Here is a 16,226-nt window from a genome sequence, read left to right on the forward strand (position 1 = left end):
GCTGCAGGGGTGATCATCGTTTCCATTCATGCCGATTCAAAGGATACGTTTTCAAGGGCTGTGGAACAATGGGACACCTCCAACGAATGTGCAGGTGAGCTGCAAAGCCTATTAAACCTACAAATCACGATGTTGCAGAAGGATCACGACGAAAGAGAGCCTCAGATAGAGGAGGCAGAGGTACATCGGGAACACACATTCACCACGAATTGTCCCCTGATAATGCTGAATGTTGAACTAAATGGACTCCCGGTGTCAATGAAGCTGGACACGGGCGCGAACCAGTCCATCATGGGCAAAAAGACTTTCGAAAGGTTGTGGTGCAACAAGGCCTCAAGGCCAGTCTTAACTTACACAAAAGAGCTGATTCCTGTAATTGGCAGTGCTACCGTAAAGGTCTCCTATGCACAAGCTACCACTCGGTGGTACCGGGCGATGGTCCCACGCTGCTCGGCAGGAACTGTCTGGGAAAGATATGCTGGAACTGGGACGACATCCAAGCGCTATTGCCCGCTGACGACACTTCGTGCGCCCAGGTCTCAATCAAATTTCCTTCGCTGTTTGAACCAGGCATCGGGAAATTCCAAGGAGCAAAAGTGCAGATCCACCTAATTCCGGGGGCGCGACCCATCCATCTCAAGGCAAGAGCAGTACCGTACATGATGAGAGAAAGGGTAGAGATCGAGCTAGACCGGCTACAAAGCGAGGGCATCATCTCACCAAGTTCAGACTGTGGGCCAGTCCTATTGTCCCAGTCCTCAAGGGAGACAGCACCGTCAGAATCTGTGGCAATTACAAAGTAACTATCAATCGTTTCTCCCTGCAGGACCAATACCCACTACCAAAAGCCGACGACCTCTTTGCAACACTGACGGGAGGAAAGATGTTCACGAAGCTGGATCTGACTTCAGCCTACATGACGCAGGAACTGGAAGAATCATCGAAGGCCCTCACCTGCATCAACACACATAAAGGTCTTTTTGTTTATAACAGATGTCCGTTTGGAATCCGATCAGCGGCGGCAATATTCCAGAGAAACATGGAAAGTTTACTGAAGTCGGTCCCTCACACCGTGGTCTTCCAGGACGACATCTTGGTCACAGGTCGGAACACAGTCGCGCATCTGCAGAACCTGGAGGAGGTTCGTAGTCGACTTAATCGCATGGGGCTCAGCTTAAAAAGCTCGAAGTGCGTTTTCCTGGTGCCTGAAGTGGAGTTCCTGGGAAGGAGGATTGCGGCGGATGGCATCAGGCCCGCCAACGCGAAGACAGAGGCAATCGAGAACGCACCGAGGCCACAGAACGTGACGGAGCTGCAGTCGTTTCTGGGACTCGAACTACTTTGGTAACTTCTTACCGGGTCTCGGCACCCTGCTAGAACCATTACATGTCTTACTACGAAAAGGGAGCGAATGGGTTCGGGGCAAAAGCCAAGAAATGCCTTTGTAAAAGCGAGAAAATTGTTATGCTTAAACAAATTGCTTGTGTTGTATGATCCATGTAAGCGTTTGGTACTAGCATGTGATGCGTCGTCATATGGCGTTGGGTGTGTATTGCAACAAGCTAATGATTTCGGGAAAATGCAACCGGTTGCTTATGCATCCAGGAGTCTGTCTAAGGCCGAGAGACCCGACAGCATGATTGAAAAAGAAGTGTTAGCTTGTGTCTATGGGGTAAAGAAAATGCATCAATACCTGTTTGGGCTAAAATTTGAATTGGAAACTGACCATAAGCCACATATTCCTGTTTTCCGAGAGTAAAGGGATAAATATCAACGCATCGGCCCGCATCCAGAGATGGGCGCTCATGTTGTCCGCATACAATTACTCCATCCGCCACAGGCCAGGCATAGAAAACTGCGCTGATGCTCTCAGTAGGCTGCCATTGCCCACCACGGGGGTGGAAATGGCACAGCCCGCAGATCTAGCCATGGTTATGGAAGCATGAGAGTGAGCAATCACCCGTCACTGCCCGGCAGATCAAAACCTGGACCAGCCAGGACCCCTTATTATCTCTAGTCAAAAGCTGCATGTTTCACGGGAGCTGGTCCAGTGTCCCAGTGGAATGCAGGAAGAGATAAAGCCGTTCCAGCAGCGCAAAGATGAAATGTCTATACAGGCAGACTGCCTTCTGTGGGCAATCGAGTAGTGGTCCCCAAGAAGGGCATGACACCTTCATCAATGACCTCCACAGCACCCACCCAGGCATCATAATGATGAAAGCCAGATCCCACGTGTGGTGGCCCGGTATTGATGCGGACTTAGAGTCCTGTGTTCACAGATGTAATACATCCTCGCAGTTAAGCAATGTACCCAAGGAAGTGCCGCTAAGTTTATGGTCTTGGCCCTCCAAACCGTGGTCTCGGGTACACGTCGTCTATGCAGGCCCATTCTTGGGTAAAACGTTGCTTGCGGTTGTAGACGCATACTCCAAATGGGTTGAATGTGAGAAAATGTCGGCTAGCACATCCTCTGCCACTACCGAAAGCCTGCGAGCCATGTTTGCCACTCATAACTTACCCGATGTTCTGGTGAGCGACAATGGGCCATGTTTTACCAGTGCTGAGTTCAAAGAATTCATGACCCGTAACGGGATCAAACATGTCACATCTGCCTCGTTTAAACCAGCGTCCAAGGTCAGGCAGAGAGAGCAGTGCAAACCATCAAGCAAGGCTTGAAGAGGGTAACTGAAGGCTCACTGCAGACTCGCCGACCCGAGTCCTGCTTAGCTACCGCACGAGACCACATTCACTCACTGGGATCCCACCTGCTGAACTGCTCATGAAAAGAGCACTTAAAACAAGGCTCTCGTTCGTTCACCCTGATCTATATGAACAGGTAGAGAGCAGATAGCTTCAACAAAATGCATACCATGACAGCACAAAAGTGTCATGCGAGATTGAAGTCAATAATCCTGTATTTGTATTAAATTATGGATAAGGTCCCAAGTGGCTTCCTGGCACTGTTGTGGCCAAAGAGGGGAGCAGGGTGTTTCGATCAAACTTTCAAATGGACTCATTCACTGGAAACACTTGGACCAAATCAAACTCAGATTCAGACTACCCTGAGCAACCCACCTTGGACCCTACCTTTTTTGATCCCCCAACACACACACCAGTGGCAACCGACACCACAGTTGACCACGAAGTAGAACCCATCATCCTCAGCAACCCTGCAGGGCACAACACACCAGGCAGCCCAACAAGGCCAGCTGCACAGCAGCCCAGTGAGGGCCCAACAAATGATTCAACAACACCAGCTTTCACACCGAGACGATCAACCAGGGCAAGAAGGGCCCCAGATCGACTCACATTGTAAATAGTTACCCGATTGACTTTGGGGGGGCGGGGAATGTTGTTATATATGTGGACTTGTATTTACTCTCTACAGCCACCAGAGGGCTCATTCCCCGGAGTCCCAAGAGATCCCATAATCCTGTGGGAGCACAGGTATTTAAGAAGGCTTCACAGGTTGGAGAAGCACTCTGGAGACCTGTAGTAAAAGACTAAGATCACACTTTACTTTGAGCTCACAGTATTCAGTCTGACTCTTTCTCCATACACTACAAGGAGAAATTTCTTCACTCAAAAGGTGGTGAATCTTTGGAATTCTCTACTCCCAGAGAGCTGTGGATGCTCAGTTGTTGAGTATATTCAAGACAGAGATCGATAGATTTTTGTATATTCAGGGAATCAAGGGATATGGGTATAGTGTGAGAAGGTGAGGTTGAGGATGAAGATCAGCCATGATCTTATTGAATAGCAGAGCAGGTTTGAATGGCCTACTCCTGCTCTTTTTCTTATGTTCTTATGCTGAGTGTTCAGCCACTGGGCTGAACACTGCAAGCATGTAAATTAGTAGGCAGCACAAAGTTTGTGTGCTGCCTGCAGTCCTCTGATAAGGTTTTCGGGCCTTATCCAATTTCTTGGCCCATATCTGTATTCGTCCGTGTGTTTGGTTACCAGGAAGCACAGACAGGGATTTGAGAAAAGTTTACCTTCTAGTCCTCTTGGCTTTGGACTGAGAAAATACATTTTAGAAACACACCACTATGTTATTAAAAAGTTTCATTCTTTTGCACTATGCTGGCTGTTATGTATGTATTCGAGCTCAAAGTGAATACATTACATGATGGCTTGCCTTTTATACCTGGGCTGCACACACGTGCATACAGCCCAATGATCTCCAACAGTCGCGCCACCTGGTGGCTAGTAACCCCAAGCATATATACACATGACAATATCCCCCTTTAAGATATTAGTGACAGTCTTTTTACAAATTGAGACGGTCCGGGGCTTTCCGCTCCAGAGTTGATCATCTCAGTTCAACGCCAGCCTTGGAGTCTGTTATGACTGGGGGCTGGGTAGCCAATCTGATGGGAGTGGCAATGACCATGTCAGGGATTGAAAGTCCAGATTCATTGATGACAGCGGAGTCCTCTGATGACTGAGGGTAGGTTGGTTGGTCACTGATTGTGTCTTCCTCAGACTGTTCCGGTTCATCCGTGTGCCGCAGCTTTATCTGATCAACATGTTTCCTGCATGTTTGCCTGTTCTTGTGCTTGACGATAAACACTCTGTTACCCTCCTTGGCCGTAACATAGAAACATAGAAAATAGGTGCAGGAGTAGGTCATTCGGCCCTTCGAGTCTGCACCGCCATTCAATGAGCTCATGGCTGAACATGCAACTTCAGTACCCCATTCCTGCTTTCTCGCCATACCCCTTGATTCCCCTAGTAGTAAGGACTTCATCTAACTCCTTTTTGAATATATTTAGTGAATTGGCCTCAACAACTTTCTGTGGTAGAGAATTCCACAGGTTCACCACTCTCTGGGTGAAGAAGTTTCTCCTCATCTCAGTCCTAAATGGCTTACCCCTTATCCTTAAACTGTGACTCCTGGTTCTGGACTTCCCCAACATTGGGAACATTCTTCCTACATCTAATCTGTCTAAAGCCATCAGAATTTTAAACGTTTCTATGAGGTCCCCTCTCATTCTTCTGAACTCCAGTGAATACAAGCCCAGTTGATCCAGTCTTTCTTGATAGGTCAGTCCCGCCATCCCGGGAATCAGTCTGGTGAACCTTCGCTGCACTCCCTCAATAGCAAGAATGTCCTTCCTCAAGTTAGGAGACCAAAACTGTACACAATACTCCAGGTGTGGCCTTACCAAGGCCCTGTACAACTGTAGCAACACCTCCCTGCCCCTGTACTCAAATCTCCTCGCTATGAAGGCCAACATGCCATTTGCTTTCTTAACCGTCTGCTGTACCTGCATGCCAACCTTCAATGACTGATGTACCATGACACCCAGGTCTCGTTGCACCTCCCCTTTTCCTAATCTGTCACCATTCAGATAATAGTCTGTCTCTCTGTTTTTACCACCAAAGCGGATAACCTCACATTTATCCACATTATACTTCATCTGCCATGCATTTGCCCACTCACCTAACCTATCCAAGTCACTCTGCAGCCTCATAGCATCCTCCTCGCAGCTCACACTGCCACCCAACTTAGTGTCATCCGCAAATTTGAAGATACTACATTTAATCCCCTCGTCTAAATCATTAATGTACAGTGTAAACAGCTGGGGCCCCAGCACAGAACTTTGCGGTACCCCACTAGTCACTGCCTGCCATTCTAAAAAGTACCCATTTACTCCTACTCTTTGCTTCCTGTCTGACAACCAGTTCTCAATCCATGTCAGCACACTACCCCCAATCCCATGTGCTTTAACTTTGCACATTAATCTCTTGTGTGGGACCTTGTCGAAAGCCTTCTGAAAGTCCAAATACACCACATCAACTGGTTCTCCCTTGTCCACTCTACTGGAAACATCCTCAAAAAATTCCAGAAGATTTGTCAAGCATGATTTCCCTTTCACAAATCCATGCTGACTTGGACCTATCATGTCACCTCTTTCCAAATGCGCTGCTATGACATCCTTAATAATTGATTCCATCATTTTACCCACGACTGAGGTCAGGCTGACCGGTCTATAATTCCCTGTGTTTTCTCTCCCTCGTTTTTTAAAAAGTGGGGTTACATTGGCTACCCTCCACTCGATAGGAACTGATCCAGAGTCAATGGAATGTTGGAAAATGACTGTCAATGCATCCGCTATTTCCAAGGCCATCTCCTTAAGTACTCTGGGATACAGTCCATCAGGCCCTGGGGATTTATCGGCCTTCAATCCCATCAATTTCCCTCAGTTCCTCCTCCTTACTCGACCCTCTGACCCCTTTTATATCCGGAAGGTGGTTTGTGTCCTCCTTAGTGAATACCGAACCAAAGTACTTGTTCAATGGGTCTGCCATTTCTTTGTTCTCCGTTATGACTTCCCCTGATTCTGACTGCAGGGGACCTACGTTTGTCTTTACTAACCTTTTTCTCTTTACATATCTATTGAAACTTTTGCAATCCGTCTTCATGTTCCCTGCAAGCTTCTTCTCGTACTCCATTTTCCCTGCCCTAATCAAACCCTTTGTCCTCCTCTGCTGAGTTCTAAATTTCTCCCAGTCCCCGGGTTTGCTGCTATTTCTAGCTAATTTGTATGCCACTTCCTTGGCTTTAATACTATCCCTGATTTCCCTTGATAGCCACGGTTGAGCCACCTTCCCTTTTTTATTTTTACGCCAGACAGGAATGTACAATTGTTGTAGTTCATCCATGCGGTCTCTAAATGTCTGCCATTACCCATCCACAGTCAACCCTTTAAGTATCATTCGCCAATCTATCCTAGCCAATTCACGCCTCATACCTTCAAAGTTACCCTTCTTTAAGTTCTGGACCATGGTCTCTGAATTAACTGTTTCATTCTCCATCCTAATGCAGAATTCCACCATATTATGGTCACTCTTCCTCAAGGGGCCTTGCACAACGAGATTGCTAATTAATCATCTCTCATTACACAACACCCAGCCTAAGATGGCCTCCCCCCTAGTTGGTTCCTCGACATATTGGTCTAGAAAACCATCACTTATGCACTCCAGGAAATCCTCCTCCACCGTATTGCTTCCAGTTTGGTTAGCCCAATCTATGTGCATATTAAAGTCACCCATTATAACTGCTGCACCTTTATTGCATGCACCCCTAATTTCCTGTTTGATGCCCTCCCCAACATCACTACGACTGTTTGGAGGTCTGTACACAACTCCCACGAACGTTTTTTGCCCTTTGGTGTTCTGTAGCTCTACCCATATAGATTCCACATCATCCAAGCTAATGTCCTTCCTAACTATTGTATTAATCTCCTCTTTAACCAGCAATGCTACCCCACCTCCTTTTCCTTTTATTCTATCCTTCCTGAATGTTGAATACCCCTGGATGTTGAGTTCCCAGCCCTGATCATCCTGGAGCCACGTCTCAGTACTGGCGATCCATTTGGGACCTTGACCATAATTTAGTACATACACAGGATCGTTAACAGAAATGTCACATGACAGCAGCGCGATCACGATACCACTGCTGACTTTGACGTCTGGATTCAACATGATCGTTCAAGTCAGGGTGGACGAGAGAGCCTGGTCTTGAGACTTCTCTTCAATAGTTTAGCAGGCAGGACCCCGGTAAGCGTGTGGGATCTTGTCCTGTAACTAAGCAATATGCATGACAAGCGAGTCTGCAGTGAACCTTGAGTTACACGTTTCATACTCTGATCGATGGTTTGGACAGCACACTCTGCTTGACCATTAGATGCGGGTTTGAATGGTGCTGACCTCGCATATTTGATACCATTGAGTTTCATGAACTCTTGAAACTCCAGACGAGTGAAGCATGGTCCATTGTCGTTTACAACGATGTCGGGCAGACCATGAGTGGCAAACATGACACGAAGACTCTCAATGGTAGCTGTGGATGTACTGGATGGCATGATTATACACTCTATCCACTTGGAATATGCATCCACCACAACTAACGACATCTTTCCCAGGAAGGGACCTGCAAAGTCGATGTGGATCCTGCGCCATGGTTTAGATGGCCAGGACCACAGACTCAGCGGCAATTCCGCTGGTGCTTTACTTAGCTGCATGCAAGTGTTGCACTGATGCACACATGATTCCAGATGAGAGTCCATTCCTGGCCACCATACACATGATGAAAGCCATTGCCAGGTCTCGACAATACTGGGATGAGTGCTATGCAGATCATGTACAAATTTCTCTCTGCCTTTCTTAGGCATAACAACACGATTACCCCACAGTATATAATCTGACTGAATGGATAGTTCATCTTTGCGATGGTTGTAAGGTTTGGTCTTGTCACCCACTTGCTTGGATATGGCAGACCAATCACCATTAAGGACACAACGTTTCACAACTGATAATATCGGGTCCTAGCTAGTCCAGGTCTTAACTTGTTGAGCCGTGACAGGGTTTCCTTCACTTTCAAAAGCATCCATAACTAACAGTAGGTCTGCAGGTTGTGGCGTCTCCACCTCTGGTGTGGGCAAAGGCAGACAGCTGAGTGCATCAGCACAATTCTCGGTGCCAGGTCTATGGCGAAGGGCATAATCTTAGGCAGATAATGTCAGTGCCCACCTCTGGGTGCAGGACAATGTATTGGTATTGATTTCATTGTTTTCAGAAAACAAAGTTGTGTGAGTGGCTTGTGATCTGTTTCCAGTTCAAACCGAAGACCAAAAAAGGTACTGATGCATCTTTTTAACCCCATACACACAGGCTACTGCTTCTTTTTCTACTATGCTGTAGGCTCTTCCCGCCTTTGACAAACTTTTAGAAGCATACTCAACAGGTTGTAGTTTACCCGACTCATTAGCTTGTTGGACCACGCAACCAACTCCATATGACGAAGCATCACAGGCCAATGCTAGACACTTACATGGATCATAATGTACCAGCAGCTTGTTAGAGCAAAGCAGATTAGTAGCTTTCTCAAAAGCTGTCGAGACTCACCCCAAACCCAGTTGTCGCCTTTCCTTAGCAGCATGTGCAGTGGCTCTAATGAAGTACTCAATCTAGGCAGGAAATTACCCAAGCAGTTGAGTTGACCAAGGAATGAACACAGCTCCGTCACATTCTGAGGCTTGGGTGCATTTTTGATGGCCTTGGTTTTCGAGTCTGTTCGAGGCCTGATGCCATCAGCAGCAATTTTCCTTTCCAGGAATTCGGCTTCCGGTGCCATGACGATGCACTTTGAATGTCTCAGTCGGAGTACCACTTTGTCCAGACGATGTAGAACCTCTTCCAAGTTGTTCAGATATTCAGAGGCGTCACGACCTGTGACCAGGATGTCACCTTGGAACACGACGGTTTCAGGAATGGACTTCAGTAGACTCTCCGTGTTCCTCTGACTGAGCGAATTCCGAAAGGACACCCGTTGTATGAGTGTTGATGCAGGTAAGTTTCTTCGACGTCTCGACCAGCTCCTGTGTCATGTAGGCAGATATCAGATCTAGTTTAGTGAATGACTTCCCCCTGGCTAGCATTGCAAACAGGTCATCAGCCTTCGGTCATGGGTATTGATCCTGTTTCGAAACGCGGTTGATCGTAACCTTGTAGTCTCCACAAATCCTGACAGTGCCATCATTCTTCAACACAGGAACAATGGGGCTGGCCCATTCGTTAAATTTGACAGATGATATGACCTCTTCATGCTGGAGTCTGTCCAGTTCGATTTTGACCTTCTCCCTCATCATGTACAGAACCAAGCCCGAGCTTTATGATGGACGGGTTTTGCATCAGAGTCCACGTGGATCTGCACCTTGGCTCCCGTGAATTTGCCGATGCCTGGTTCAAACAGCGAGGGGAACTTGTTCAGCACTTGAGCACATGGAGTATCATCCTCCGACGACAATGCTTTGATATCGTTCCAATTCCATTTGACTTTTTCTAGTCAATTCCTGATGAACAGCGTTGGACCATTGCCTGGAACAATCCATAACGGTAAATCATGAACCGCACCATCATACGATACCTTGACGACTGCACTGCCAATCACCTTTATGAGTTCTTTAGTGTATGTATGCAACTTGGCATTGACTGGACTCAGCTTAGGCCTCACCGTCCCAGTATCCCACGCTTGTCGAATATCCTCTGGCTCATTAATGATGGAGATGGGTGAGAGTCAAATTCCATCGGTACCGGCACACCATTAAGTTTCACATTAATCTTTATCGGTTGGCTCTTTGTTAGGAACGAATACAGTCCATACACTTCCTCCTCTGGTATCTCGGATTGCATATCCGGATCCGCACTATACTGGTCATCATCCTCCACGTGGTGTGTCGCAGCATGCTTTCTCAGTTGCGGACACATGCGCTGGAGATGCCCCAGTCTCGAACAGCCTTTATAAATGTACTGTTTAAACCAACACTGATGAGGCCGATGATTGCCCCCACAACGCCAGCATGGTGAAATCGGATTCATTCCCGTTGGCAGTCTTTGGGCAGTCACAGGTTTTGCATATGCAGTCGAGTAGGCCCATACGCAAATAACGATACAATCTTGTTTATAGATGATATCTGCTTTAAGTTTTTGTCAGTCGTCATGCATGCCTGGGCAATCGTCTCTGCCGCCAGTAGCTTACGCAGGATCACCTCGTGGTTGATGCAGATTACAAAGAAGTCCTGCAGCATGTCTTCCAATGCATTTTCGAACTTATACGTTCCAGCTAGATGTCTTAGGCAACGAATTCCGACACATCCTGGCCCTCAGAACAAATGTGCTTGTAGAATCGATATCGTGAGATGATGATGCCTTCTTCTGGTTTGAGATGGTCACGTACCAGAGCACACAATTCCTCATATTCCTTGTTTGTTGGACTTGCAGACAAGAGAAGATTCTTTGAGTCCATAGATTTTCGGACCGCAAACCATAATGAAGACCGCCCTGCGCCTAACTGCATCAGTGAGTTCCTCCATTTTGTTGGCCACGAAGTACTGGTCCAGGCGAGCTACAAAATCTGCTCAGTCCTCTCCCTCCACGAATCTCTCCTGAATTCTAATTGTGCTCATTTTTGCATGCAAAGGTTCTTAAGTTACTTCGTCGCCAAATGTTATGTATGTAATAACTCGATAGACTGAAGACTGTAAACTAACACGTACTAACCTGGCTCTGCTTTATTCGGGCCCAAAGTGAATACATTACATGATGGCTTGCTTTTTATACCTGGGCCGCACACACGTGCGTACAGCCCAATGACCTCCGACAGTGGCGCCATCTGGTGGCTAGTAACCCCAAGCATACATACATGACACTGACAATGTTTCATAATCATTTGGTTTACAATGTTGTGACCATGAATGACATGAAATGGTTTCACACCTGCAAGTTACCAACTTTGAGAATGCTCATGGGAATGGGTAATAAGAGGTCAAACATTTCCCCACAGAAAGTGAGGGGGAAAATATCCAGTGGTACTCTCACACCTCCTAAAACCCAACCCAAAAGCAGAATTGTCAGAGGCCCCAAGCATGTTGTCTGCTTACTTTTTTGGTTAAGAATAGTGCATGACAATTTTTAAGTAAATATCAAAAGGGGACAGTAAAGAATAAATTGATTTTAACAAAGGTTTAAAATTGTCTACTGTCAAGTGGCATGAGATCTTGTTCCTCTTGCAAATGGTCCCTCTTGAAATGACGACCAATGTTTTTAGTTTGAACCTCGAGAAAACATTTTACTTTATTCTTGCAAAAATTCACAAGATTAAAACTTTACTTACTTATCATAGACAATTTTAAGAAAAATAATAATAATCCATTCTGTGTTGAATTTGCCAATTTTCTTTGTTTTTTGCCGATGAGCCTCTGAGTCAGAAGTTTGTGGGTTCAAGGCCCACTCCAACGACTTGAGCACAAAAAAAAATAACCTAGGCTGACACTCCAGTACAGTGCTGAGGGAGCGTTGTCGGAGGTGCCAGCTTTCAGATGAGAAGTTAAACCAAGGTCCCGTCTGCTCTCTCAAGTGGACGTAAAAGATCACATGGCACTATTTCAAAGAAGAGCAGAGGAATTATCCCTGGTGTCATGGCCAATATTTATCCCTCAATCAACATAACAAAAACAGATTATCTGGTCATTACATTGTTATTTGTGGGAGCTGATTTGTGCGCAAATTGACTGCTGCGTTTCGAGACGTCCGGTGGTCGTGAAAGGCGCTATAGAAATCAAAGTCTTTCTTTCTTTTTATTAGGAATGTAATTCACAGCAAAAGAATTCAGGATGTAAACAATTTCTTCACCAGCTGTTTAAACTGGGTAAGTGATGTGCTTAAATGGTAACAAAATCAATTTGATTAAGTAGCAGTAAATTAACAAGCTGTGAGGGAAAATGAATAATAACTGTAGCATCCAATGCTAAATGATTTTCCTTCTCGTTAAAGTATAGCCTCGATGGTAATAACTGTCGCTTTCAAAAGCCCGATATGTACACAAAATGGGTGCCCTTTTTTACCTGAAGGTTTAGATTTCATTGTGCCAATTACAATGGGACAGAAAATCAATGTCAGATAAAGACAAGAAAATATCACAAATAAAAATTATATTTATCATTTTGCTCTCATGTCTAATTTCTAAATTCAATAAATTACAACCTTCAGACATCATGCAAAAAAAAAATCACAAATATACTTTGCTCTATATTAAAGATAAAGATCCATAAAACTGTAATAAAAGAACAAAAATTTGCTTTTAATGTAAAGTTTTAATGCAGAAAATTGTCCCAAGGTACTTCACAGAGGCGTGAGGAAAGCAGACATAAAGCCAAAGGAAAAAAAAGTGACCAAAACTCTTGTTCAAAGAAGTGAGCTTTAAGAACATGAGAAATCGGAGCAGCAGTAGGCCATGTAGGCCTGCTCCGTATTCAATAATAATGGCCGATCTACTACCTCAACTCCACTTTCCTGTACCATCCCCATAACCCTCGATTCCGTTAGTATCCAAAAAGTCTATCAATCTCTGTCTTGAATATATGGGTTGAGCGTCCAAAATCCGGAGTTCCGGAATCTGGACCGATTGGTGGCAGGGTCGTCCGGAATCCATAAAATATTCCGGAATCCGGACCCGCCAAACCTGCCAACCTCAGGGCCCCGTCGCTGCCTGACCTCGGGCCTCGTTTCCACTCGCCTGCCGCTGCTGCCCTTACCTCGGGGCCCCGCCGCTGCCCGACCTCAGGCCTCACCTTGCCGCCGCTGACCTTATCCCGCCGCCGCCCTTACCTCAGGTCTCCTCACCGGCCCGCCCCAACACCCCCTCTGCGATAGGGCCCACCGGCCCGAACACTTCCTTGGCGGTGGGGCCCACCTGAACAGCTCCACCTTGGCGGGGCCCACCCAAACAGCACCACGGCGACGGGGCTCGCCCGAATAGCATCACGGCGGCGGGGCTCGCCCGAACACCTTCTCCTTGGCAGGGCCCGCCCAAACAGCACCACGGTGGCGGGGCTCGCCCGAATAGCATCACGGTGGCGGGGCTCGCCCGAATAGCATCACGGTGGCGGGGCTCGCCCGAATAGCATCACGGCGACGGGGCTCACCCGAATAGCATCACGGTGGCGGGGCTCGCCCGAATAGCATCACGGCGGCGGGGCTCGCCCGAACAGCATCACGGCGACGGGGCTCGCCCGAATAGCATCACGGCGACGGGGCTCGCCCGAATAGCATCACGGCGGCGGGGCTCGCCCGAATAGCATCACGGCGACGGGGCTCGCCCGAATAGCATCACGGCGGCGGGGCTCGCCCGAACACCTTCTCCTCGGCGGGGTCCGCCCAAACAGCATCATGGCGGCGGGATCCGCCCGACGACCTCTTGGGCGGGGCAGGCGACCCGAACAGCTCCTTGGAGAGCAACCCCTCACCCCACCCCACCCCTTTGACGTTCCGAAATCCAGAAATACCCGAACCTGGGCTTGGGTGTTTCTGGATTTGTGACATCAGAAAGACATTCCAAAGTCTGGAAAAACACAAAAACCGGCTTGGCCTCGTTCCTGAGGTTGCCGGATTCGGGATGCTGAACCTGTACTCAACGACTGAGCATCCACAGCTCTCTGGGGTAGAGAATTCCAAAGATTCACAACCCTTTCACACCCATCGACCTGCTGGGGAGTGGAAGTTCAGAAAAATGGAATCTCGGCAGCTGAAGGCACAGCTGCCAATGGTGAGCAAAAGGTCAGGTTACATAAATGGTTAGAGTCAGAGGAATCTTCCAGTTGTAACTCTAAGTCCAGTAGAACCTTACAGAAAAATAAGGAGATTGTAAAGAGTATACTAGATTTTCATCATTTAGCCCTACCATTGGTTTTTTTCAAACCACCGAAATACCACGCTGGTGGTAGGGCTAACTGTATTTCATTCTTATTTTTCAACATGCAACACAAAGTAAAATGGGTGGTATTTTTGCACATGTGTCATCAGTACCCGGCCGCTCCTCCTCTCCCCGCCACCTCCGGTGCTCCCTCCGAGGCTGTGTTGGTGTGCTGCTCCCCACCGCCTCCGGTGCCAACTACATCCTTTGGCTGGCCGCTCCATTTCTTCCCGCCGCCTCTGATGCTCTCTCTGAGGCTGGGGCGGCGTGCTCTGCCCTAAGTTCCCCCAACCTCCACCCCACCACCTAAACCAGGTGCTTACGAAGCCCACTCACCTGGTGCATTGCTCCCCTGCACCTTTGCTGACTTAGTCCCTTCAGCCAGCCGGCCCGGCTCAGCTGCATTCACTGAGTCCCTTCGGCCAGCTGGCCCGGCAGCTTCCTCGAAGACCTTCCAAAAAGGAAAATAATGGGCTTTCCCAATAGACTAAATTGATCCAGATGCAAAGTGATGTACATACATTAGACAGGACACTCTACAATAGTTGTATTGTCACTGCAGGCCCCAGTGCTTTGAAAATTGTTTTTTCAACTCTATAGATGATGCAATAAGTAATTGGCTCAGCCATAAAGATCAGGAAGGATTAAGGTTTGATCCTCAATCTGTGCTGAGTTGATTGTCCTCAGACAGGGTGACACTGGGGATTCTATAAATGCACCATTACCCCTCGACAAAGGAGCAGAAAAATTAGCTAGGGTTCCCTACTCCGAATCACCACCTGGCACTTGATTGCGCGGAGCTGAAATGTCCTCTGCAGCTGAATGGCCTGTTGATACTCACTGACAAGCCTCACAATTGAATAATGAAAACTTTGGTGAAGTACTGCAGATGCCCAAGGAGCTGTACCCCAGCAAAGAGTCAAAGAATCATAGAATCAAATAAATTTATAGCACCCTAGCCCGGAACCAGCGCACCACACTCATTAGCGCGTACGCAACAGATGAGACCAAAGAGGAATTCTACTCAGCCTCGAACAATCCCTGTCCAGAGTCCCTACGGACGACAAGCTGATCCTCCTCGGTGACTTCAAAACCAAAATCGGTAAGGACACAGATCTCTGGGGAGGCGTGATCGGCAGAAAGGGGGTAGGGAAAATCAGCTCCAACGGCTCCCTGTTCCTGACAAAATGCCTAGAACATGATCTTGTCATCACCAACACCTTATCCATCAGAGGGACAACTACAAGGCATCATGGCAACACCCTCGCTCCAAGCACTAGCATCTGCTAGACTACGTCATCGTCCGAGCGAGGGACCGCAAGGACGTGCGTATCACCCCCATGACAGGAGCCAACGACTGCTGGATGGATCACCATCTAATCTGCCCCATCATTATCAATATAACCCCAGAGCAGCGACGGCAACAGAAACAATGCCACAGGAAAATCAACGCTGGGGCACTCAAAGACCCAGTTAAGAAAGCCCTATACAGCCAGGGCCTCACTGCCAACACTCGATGACCCCAAGATGTAGCGTGCCACAGCGCCTGGTCTGCCCTCAAGGCCTCCATAATCAGCGCCTGTAAAGAGATGCTCGGTCACTCAACCAGGAAGAGCAAGACTGGTTTGGTGAGAATGACCAGGAGATCCAGGAGCCAATAAGCCCCAAATGCAAGGCTCTTTTGAACTTAAAGCAGCAACCCAATTCGGGAGCAGCAAAGCAGCTCTAAGGATAGCTGATGGCCGAGGTTCAACAAAAAATCCGCGACCTAAAGAATAGATGGTGGATGGAGAAAGCACAGGAGATCCAGCAGCTAGCCAACAACCACAACATGCGAGGATTCTTCAGCGCAGTCAAGACCACCTATGGCCCAAGCACCCATCATCATCATCATCATCATCATAGGCAGTTCCTCAGAAATCGCTTCCACTCTTAAAATGAGTCTTAGGTGGCTGAACTGTCCAATGTG

This window comes from Pristiophorus japonicus, unplaced genomic scaffold (assembly GCF_044704955.1).
Source record: "Pristiophorus japonicus isolate sPriJap1 unplaced genomic scaffold, sPriJap1.hap1 HAP1_SCAFFOLD_368, whole genome shotgun sequence".
NCBI classification, from domain to species: Eukaryota; Metazoa; Chordata; class Chondrichthyes; family Pristiophoridae; genus Pristiophorus; species Pristiophorus japonicus.